Source organism: Cottoperca gobio, chromosome 24 (genome assembly GCF_900634415.1).
Source record: "Cottoperca gobio chromosome 24, fCotGob3.1, whole genome shotgun sequence".
Taxonomy (NCBI): Eukaryota; Metazoa; Chordata; class Actinopteri; order Perciformes; family Bovichtidae; genus Cottoperca; species Cottoperca gobio.
Window position 1 is genome coordinate 16,787,013 of NC_041378.1, and position 9,138 is coordinate 16,796,150.

Here is a 9,138-nt window from a genome sequence, read left to right on the forward strand (position 1 = left end):
GGAGCCCCCTGCAAGGCTCCATTCAGGGTCTCCAAGAAGGCCGAATACTCAGAACTGCGGTTTGGGGCATAGGCACAAACAACAGTCAGAGTTTTCCCCCCAATAACCCGAAGGCGTAGGGAGGCGACCCTCTCGTCCACCGGGATAAACTCCAACGTAGCGGCGCTCAGCCGGGGGCTAGTGAGTATCCCCACCCCGGCCCGACGCCTCACACCTTGGGCAACTCCGGAGAAGAATAGAGTCCAACCCCTATCCAAGAGTACGGTTCCAGAGCCAAGACTGTGCGTGGAGGTAAGCCTGACCAGATCCAACTGGTAGCGATCCACCTCCCACACTAGTTCCGGCTCCTTCCCCCACAGAGAGGTGACGTTCCACGTCCCCAGAGCCAGCCTCTGCTGCCCGGGTCTGGTCCGTCGAGGTCCCTGACCATCACTGCCACCCGTGTGACAGCGCACCCGACCCCAGCGGTTTTTCCCATGAGTGGTGGGCCCACAGGATGGATGGGAGGCACCACGTAGCTTCTTCGGGCAGTGCCCGACCGGGCTCCGTGGCAAACCCGGCCACCAGGCGCTCGCTGTCGGGCCCTCCCTCTGGGCCTGGCTCCAGACGGGGGCCCCGGGCTTCCTCCGGGCAGGGTCTCTCCTTTCCTTTCCCTTTCTTTCATGAAGTCGTTTTTGAACCATTCTTAGTCTGGCCCCTCACCTGAGACCAATTTGCCTTGGGAGACCCTACCAGGAGCACTAGGCTCCAGACAACACAGCTCTCAGGTTCATAGGGACACACAAACCTCTCCACCACGATAAGGTGATGGTTCCCAGAGAGGTAATGTATATATCATTTGATATAATGTATATATCAAACAGTAAAAATCAAATTAATTTAATCTAATTCAATAAATTATAGGAAAATAAATAGATGAACTATGTATAAAGAGTGACCTTAATCAATGACTTGCAGTGGAAGAAGTTGAGGCGGTCTTTTGCTCCTTTATTGTTTGGTCTCTGGTTGGTCGTATTGCCTTGTGGTACAGTCACCATTGTGTACCAAACCATGTCGGACTCCTTGAAACCAGTTGTTTCCAAACAGCTGAATTGCTTTTAACTTACTTTTCATTGACCAAAGGCTCTCATTCCGTAATCCTGGCTCGAGCTGAACTTTTTGACGAAAGCGCACTGCTGGATATATAACACAAGACGAAACGAGATCATCATTGCAAAACGGAATGTGGCACAATAAGTGTTTTTTGTTTTCACCCGATTGTCCAGCCCTATTAGCAATGTTTCCTATTAGTTACATGTGTTTACTCGCTGCACACAACCCTTACACTGAGCTACATTACTTATAGCATGTTTTTGTGTTTCAGATCATGGTTTTACTTCAGTGTTCAGGGTGCCGCACCCGGGAAGATACTGAAGATCAATGTGATGAACATGAACAACCAGAGGAAGCTCCTCTCGTGCGCACTTTACCTGGCAAGAACCGTTGAGAAAGGATCCGGGACAGACCCACATGTGAGGTATGTACACATACAGGCTGTCAGGGAGAGGATGTGGGCATCAGGAGCCAGAGACGATGAGCGTCAGTCTGGTTTCCGACAGCTATTTTTATCTTTCTCATAACACGTCTCTTCTTCCTTCCTTCTGTCACTTTGCAGATTGTAGATAACCAGTTCATCCTCTCCTTCACTCATCGGCTGTTGGAGGCGCGCGGCACGACCACCTACTTCTCCTTCTGCTTCCCGTTCTCTTACAGTGAGTGCCAGGAGATGCTGCAGCAGTTTGACAAGAGCTACCCCAATGCTGCTCAACTCAGTCCAAGCAGGTAAAACACAACACACACAGAGACGCCTCAAACACGCACACTGTAGAAGCCATTAACTTGAGAAGGAGAAACGTTCACAGGACTCCGATGTAAAAAGGATAAAACAAAGCTTTCCAGTTTTTTAGTATCTTCTTACAGTATTTAAAGTAAAGTTCTACTAATGAGCAAACTGAACTGCAGCAAGAAAAACCTTGTGGCTCGTCGTTACTTCAGCCTCAACTGAACAAAACCCCGCCTTCACAATTTCACCCAGGAGCACAAGAGACCTATTTCTCTTAAAGTGACGGTAACATGCATCACCGTTTATTCTGCTCACATCAACATGAATTAAATCCAATGATTATTAGCTGATTTAACAAATTACTTGAATTAACTTATTCAATTAAATCACTTGTTTATGTCAATTTACGTAAACTATTAAACAAAATACAGACTAAGTGTAAACATTTCTTGGCTCCCAAACACACTGCACGTGTTTAAAACATTTTTGTTTGTTTTCCCCTACCCCTCTAATTTGTACAATTTCTTACCTTCTGTCCCTCCAATCTCTATTTTTTCTCTGTCAGTGCCCCAGAGGGAGTTGCTCTGCCACTCTCTAGATGGCAACAGGATGGACCTGCTCACTGTGACCAACTGCAACGAGATGCAAGAGGAGAAAGAACCCCGTCTGCCTAAACTGTTTCCTGACACCAACACTCCAAGACCCCACCTGCTTCTCCAGCAAAAGGGTATCACTCACTCATACACAACACTCACTCAGTAGTCTCTTTGGTAATGTCAAAGCAGTGATGCTGACCCTTGGCCCTTGTGTGTCTGCGTGTGTTCGCAGGTGTTTTTTCTCAGCAGTCGAGTGCACCCCATCTGTTGTGTTCAACGGTTTCCTCAACTTTATCCTAAGAAGAGATGACCCTCGTGCTCACGCGCTTAGAAACATGTTTGTTCAAGCTCATTCACATGTTCAACCCAGACGGGGTCGTTCGTGGGCACTACAGGTAAGAACTGACATGTACTCGCATGCACCATCCTCACAACAGCATGATAAACATCGTTTGACTCTGTGATTGGTATAGTGTCAGTGTTTCCCCTAAGTTTACTGCTTCGGGGGGGTGCTGACCGTGCGGGGGGGGGGGTGCGTTGCACGGTTTCTATTTAGTTTTCTCCTTTCCTCCGCACTGACTGTAGGTGTGTGCGCACGTCAGGTGCGAAGCCCCGCCCTTCGCAAAACGGAGTGTAGGACAGAATGTGAATGCGCAGTACAAACTGAAACGTGCACATAAATTAGATCAGTAACATAAGTGTTTAGTTTATTTAATGAAAGAGCACCTGTCAATGTGAAAAGTGAGTTGTGAATAAAAAAAAACACACACAAAAAACACCTTGAATTTCAGGGGGCATGCGGGGCTCCGTTGGGGGGGCGCAGCGCCCCTCCAAGACAATGGTAAGGGAAACACTGAGTTTAAACTCTTGTCTTGATTGCATGGTTTGCTTTGAATTATGCACTTCTTGAAAATGTTTGGTGTGTCATTTGTAAATGAACGAGTTTCTCTTTTTTGTTTCTCCAGTAATGTGTTTGAAAGGTTCTATGAATAGGGCTTGGAAATATGACGTCATGTAATGCTCTACTGATCCACCATTGTTATTACAAAGGTTGCTCATCATATGGCTCAGCCTGCAGTACAGCTACAGTTCAGTTACAGTTTAACGACTTGTTCAGACTTCTAGAGGCTACATTATGTTAGTGATAATTTGTCAGGTTGTATATTAAATTATCTTGAGTATGAGGATGTATTGCTACATGTAATTTCATCCTACCACTATGCTCTCACAGCGATACTTTGCCTGTCTGAAATCTGTGTTATGCACATTCTTACACGGAAAAAGCTCATTATAAACCCTGGTTACCTGTACACATGGCCACGAGATGAGTTTTTTCAAAGAGACATCTAGCTGAAGAAATCTCTAAGCTCTAACCTTACTCCAATTATGGAAACTGGTTTTCTCGTACATACTGTAGGACATTTAGGAACCACTGTAACCCAGTTACTTATAGTAAGTGCATGTAAACACATTGCCGACCAGGCAGAGGTTACAAGAGCCGGTTGGATGTCAAGTGTTTACCCTTTTAGCTGACGCAGGTTTAACCTGCGTCACTTTGTCTCAGACAATGATGAGGTCGGGGTATCGGTTAACAGTGGCACAACTTTGTCAGTGTGTCAGGGTATGCTGCTTCCTCTTTTGGTTATCAAAATACAGTGTTTCCCCTAGGTTTACTGCTTTTGAGGGGCGCTCACCGTGCGACGAGGGGGGGGGGTTGCGTGCGCAGCGCGTGGAGATTGCGTGCGTGGCGCGGTTTCTATGTAGTTATCCCCTCTCGTTTTTATCCACTATGTAGGTGTGTGCGCACATTTCTTTTGAAATTTGAGAAAAAAGAAAAGAAACACCTTAAATTTCAGGCAGGGCGCTGGGCTCCGTTGGCAGGAACACTGAAATATGTTATTGGGTGCCATATACTCTTTATCTTAAAAACAACATGTATTGATGTGGGGAAATAGAGTGTAAGTTATAATAAATGCAGCACAATGTGAGATTGATTTTCCAAGCCCTACTACAGTAGAGAAATGTATGAAGGGGCTTCTGCTGTCCTACCACCCACCATACATTTGAACAATGTTAAGAGGCGGTTTTCTTTTTCAAAAGTAATAGTAACCCGTCTCCTTATTGCAGGACTGATTGAACCCCAGCCCCGAGCTGCACCCTTCCATCTATGGTGCCAAAACACTTTTGCTCTTCCACCATACACACAACCGCCTGCACAACGCACGGTCCAGCACTCGCTGTAGCAACCCCACGCACACGCAGGCCCCGCCCCTTACCATCAAAACCATGTGCACTGTGTGCGTTTTGATGCTAATCCGCACAGTTGGACGTGACTAGTTGTTGCATATTTACAGAAACGGTACACATTAGGTGTGTTTCTCACAACAAGTGACAGTGATTTACACCTGTCAATCAAAGCTATTAACATAACTCTTATTTAAAGCCCTTTGACGTTCCTAGGAAACATTTACATCTGAACATCAGGTCTAATTGTTATGTTATGAGGGGAATATGAAAGACGTTTATGTTTCTTCCATGCCAGTGACAATCTTTTATTAAATCAGGTTATTTTTGACAAATATGCTACATTTGAACTGTCAGAATCACTAAGCTAATATTTTCGTTTCATGCTCATTAGCTTCGGTTCTGTTACGCTCAAACAGTCTTGTGTGGTCCCACGTTTTCTCCTTCACTTTTTAAGGCTTCAGTCTACCTCATTGGTCAATATTGACAGATTAACATCCAGGTCAGCCAATTCTCTTACATCTTGCTGAATACTTTGTGGGCCCTGCACATAAATTGTGTAGAGACTGCCCTTCTGCCAGGTAGTACAGTAAGTACTTCTTATCTGCAAGGCTGAGACTCACAATGCAGATTATGAGACAATGGGCCCCTGGGCACAGACATGTAGGAGGCCCCCCACCCTGTCTACAAAACAAGACACCTAAACTCAAAGAGTCTACTTTTTGCATCCCTTTGTAGTCATTTTGCATCACTGATTGTTATGCATCTATTTTTAATAATGTTGCGTCTCTTTGTAGTCATTTTGGGTCTCTTTGTGGTAATTTTGCTTCTATTCTTAGTCGTTTTGGACCTCCTTGTGAGAGAGGCACTCAAGAACTGCAGGTAATACCTCTAGAACTGTATTGATTGAACGCAGTTGGCATGTCCAGCGAGTGTTCGAAAGTTTCACTAGCTCAACTGATGTTAGTCCAAGCCTGGACAGCTTCTTTGAACCTGTGATGATAGACAAGTGACATGCTAAAAAAAGAGTACACATACTCTAAAAGATTGAAGAGCTCCACTGCCTCTGGAACAGCCCTGCAAGTGTGGCACAACACTAGGTTTAAGTCGTGAGCATAACAATGTACATAGATAGCCTCAGGGTGGAGCTTTCTAAAATGTGCTTGGACCCCTCCAGTTGACCCGCTCATAACAGCGGCACCGTCGTATGTTTGTGCTACACACATAAGCTCTGCGAGACCATTGTTCTGGATCTACTAATGCAGCTCTTTTGTTATGGACAGGGAATCAAATTACTTTATCTCTGTAAGTGCTAGGAAACTGTTCTTTCACTTCCCCCTCCGAGACATACCTAACACAAACAGCCAGCTGCTCTGAGTGTGCATCCCTTGCCTCATCTGCCATGATCGCGTACATTGTGGACTTTGTCATCTCAGATACAATGACGTTGGTAACTTCATGAGCACAAGACACAATCATCTCATTCTGGGATTGTGATGAGACATAGGAAGCATTTGATGGAGCATTGTATTTTTGAAGGAAAGGATCAAACACTTTCAAAAGTTCCATGCAAGCCAGAACGTAGCCTCTATTTGTGCTGTCTTCACTTTCATCATGGCCCCGGAAAGCCAGTCCCTGTCTTCCTAACATGGAAGTGACCGCAACAATTCCTCATTCATGCCCTCATTCTTTTCTGACTGCGCACCAGCAGGTTTGCCAGTGTATACCTGCATGTTCAAGGCGTAGCTGGGCCTGGCATCGCATCCACAGTCACATCAGTGCCTGGATCATACATCAACGGCAGGAGAGAAACCAACGTGTTCCATACGTCTCAAATGGGAGTAAGTTTGTCTCGTGCACGGCCATCTTCTCTTGTGTCTTTATCATCAAATCGAATCACTCTTGAGATTTCATGAAATGTCTTGAGTGTCATGGTAGCACGGAAAACGGTTAGACATGGTAGCTTGTCTCTCTCTCTGCTCTCTGCTGTCAATATGCGTCGTCCGTCACTGGGAGGAATGGAAGACCAGATCAATGTTTCATCCTTTGACTGGAAATATTCTACTATCTCAGCTGGGTCCTCTTCCTCAGATTCTTCCTCCTCATTATATTCAGCATTGTCCTCCTGGTCATTCTTCAAAATTCAAAATTTACTCATGAGCCTCTTGTACAGTGAAGCGCTTCTGCCTCCTCATCTGTTGGAAAGCATTATTGTGTGACAATTTGCCCGATTGCTGCGGGGTCTTTTTGACCCCAGAGGACAACAGAAGTTATTAAATTATTAAAAACCCATTCTTTTCGGACCATTTGATTAATAAAAAACATATTTTGATGGCAAAAGATTTCTTTTGGGGTCAGAATGACCCCAGGACAACAGGAGGGTTTTAAGCGTGTTCAATACATTTTGAAATTTTTTTGTTTGGTTTTGATTCTACTTGTGCCTTTGGTATATGAATAAACACTTGCCAATCTTGGGGATACACAATAAAATATTTTGTGATCCGAAGAACTTTCTTTATAGAAAACGTGTATCTGACTCAAAATGTAAAATATGAAATGCACCTTAGTCCTAAGATTGCCAGTATTGTGCAGTAGGCAGGCAAGATTCTTGTTTAGTCAACTTAAGCAATAAATTAATTAACAGAATCAAAACAATCAAAAAAGAAGAAGAAATTGCACAATTTTAAGCTAATTCTTTGAAATAAAAATAAACAGCTTAATGTGTATAGCATTCATTCAAGAAATGCAGCACAAAGTGCTTTACAATAAGGGAAAATAGATCAAATTAACATAAAAACGGGTAGAATGCAAAAATAATTAATGCAAAAATAAAACAGATTTGATCAAATAAAATACAAATACAGTTAGGTCCATAAATATTTGGACATTGACACAATTGTCATGATTTTGGCTCTGTACACGACCACAATGTGCTTGAAATTAAACAATTATGTGCTTTAAGTGCAGACTTTCAGCATTAATTTGATTTGGATGTTTATTTACATCCAAATTAGGTGAATGGTGGAGGAACTACAACACATTTTATACGTGGTATCCCCTTTTTAAGGGACCAAAAGTAATTGGACAATTGGCTGCTCAGCTGTTCCATGGCCAGGTGTGTGTTATTTCCTCATGAGTTCATTTACAAGGAGCAGATAAAAGGTCTAGAGTTAATTTCAAGTGTGGTATTTGCATTTGGAATGTGTTGAGGTCAACTCTCAATATGAAATCTAAAGAGCTGTCACTATCAGTGAAGCAAGCCATCATTAGGCTGAAACATCAAAACAAACCCATCAGAGAAATAGCAAAAACATTAGGTGTGGCCAAATCAACTGGTACATTCTTAAAAAGAAAGAACGCACTGATGAGCTCAGCAACACCAAAAGACCTGGAAGACAACTGTGGTGGTGCTCTCTCCCTGTGTCCGTCCCCTCCTACTCACAAAGCTGGCAACCACCTCAACCTCATATTCACCAGAAACTACTCTACCTCAAACCTCTCTGTAACCCCACTTCACATCTCTGATCACTTTTTCATATCCTACACTCTCCCAATCTAACAAATGTATCTCCCCGAAAACTGTACCTCTCCGCCGTAACCTTCGCTTCCTCTCTCCCTCTCAGCTGTCCTCTCGGCCCTTCCTTCTCCCGACTCCTTCTCACTGATGTTTGCCAACTCTGCCACAGACACTCTCCTCTCTACTCTGGACTCTCTCTGTCCTCTCACCTTGCAGCAGGTTCACCAGTCCCCTCCAGCTCCCTGGTTGGATGACTCTGTGCGTGCTAACAGAACCATCCTTCGGGGAACTGAAAGAAAATGGCTGAGATCAAAACACCCTGACGACCTCCTTGCCTTTCAAACTCTTCTCTCCTCTTCTCTTCCTCTATTTCAAAAGCAAAAAGCACTTTCTTCCAACAAAAAATGCAATCCTCTTCTCACCTCTTCTCCAACCCCAAAAAACTCTTACTCCCTCTTACGTCCCACTTTGATGACATACGCTCTTCATTTCCAACTAAAATCAACTGTTCACCATCCACATCACTTCCCCCCACTCTAACTTCTTTCTCCCCCCTCTCTTCCAATTCAGTTCTATCTCTCGTTACCTCTGCCCGTCCTACCACCTGCCCTCTGGACCGTATCCCCTCTCACCTTCTCCAGTCCTTCTCTTAACTTCCTAATTTTCTCACCCATCTCATCAACACTTTCTTAACAACGGGTTGCTTTCCTAATAATCTTAAGGAGGTAAGAGTGAACCCTCTCTTAAAGAAACCCTCACCCGCTTCTCTGCTCCCTTCACTGGCTACCAGTGGCGGCCCAAATTTGCTTCAAGACTCTGGTGCTGGCTTACCGTGCTGTGAATGGATCAGACCCTTCCTACATCCAGGCCATGGTCGAACCATACACCCCAGCGCGTTCACTTCGCTCTGCATCGGCCAATCGGCTCGCTACTCCCTCACTGCGAGTGGGACCCAGATT

At 44.5% G+C, this 9,138-nt stretch overlaps 1 protein-coding gene across 1 annotated transcript in view; it reads left to right on the forward strand.

Annotated features, from left to right (window-relative positions):
* Positions 1–1,375: 1,375 nt before the first annotated feature.
* fzd3a (frizzled class receptor 3a) overlaps positions 1,376–9,138 on the forward strand; it is a 21,476-nt gene continuing 13,713 nt past the window's right edge. The window contains exons 1-4 of the mRNA XM_029425871.1: positions 1,376–1,516; positions 1,655–1,821; positions 2,388–2,549; positions 2,651–2,813. The gene's annotated coding sequence lies outside the window, so the exon portion shown is untranslated. The remainder of the gene's footprint in view (positions 1,517–1,654; positions 1,822–2,387; positions 2,550–2,650; positions 2,814–9,138) is intronic.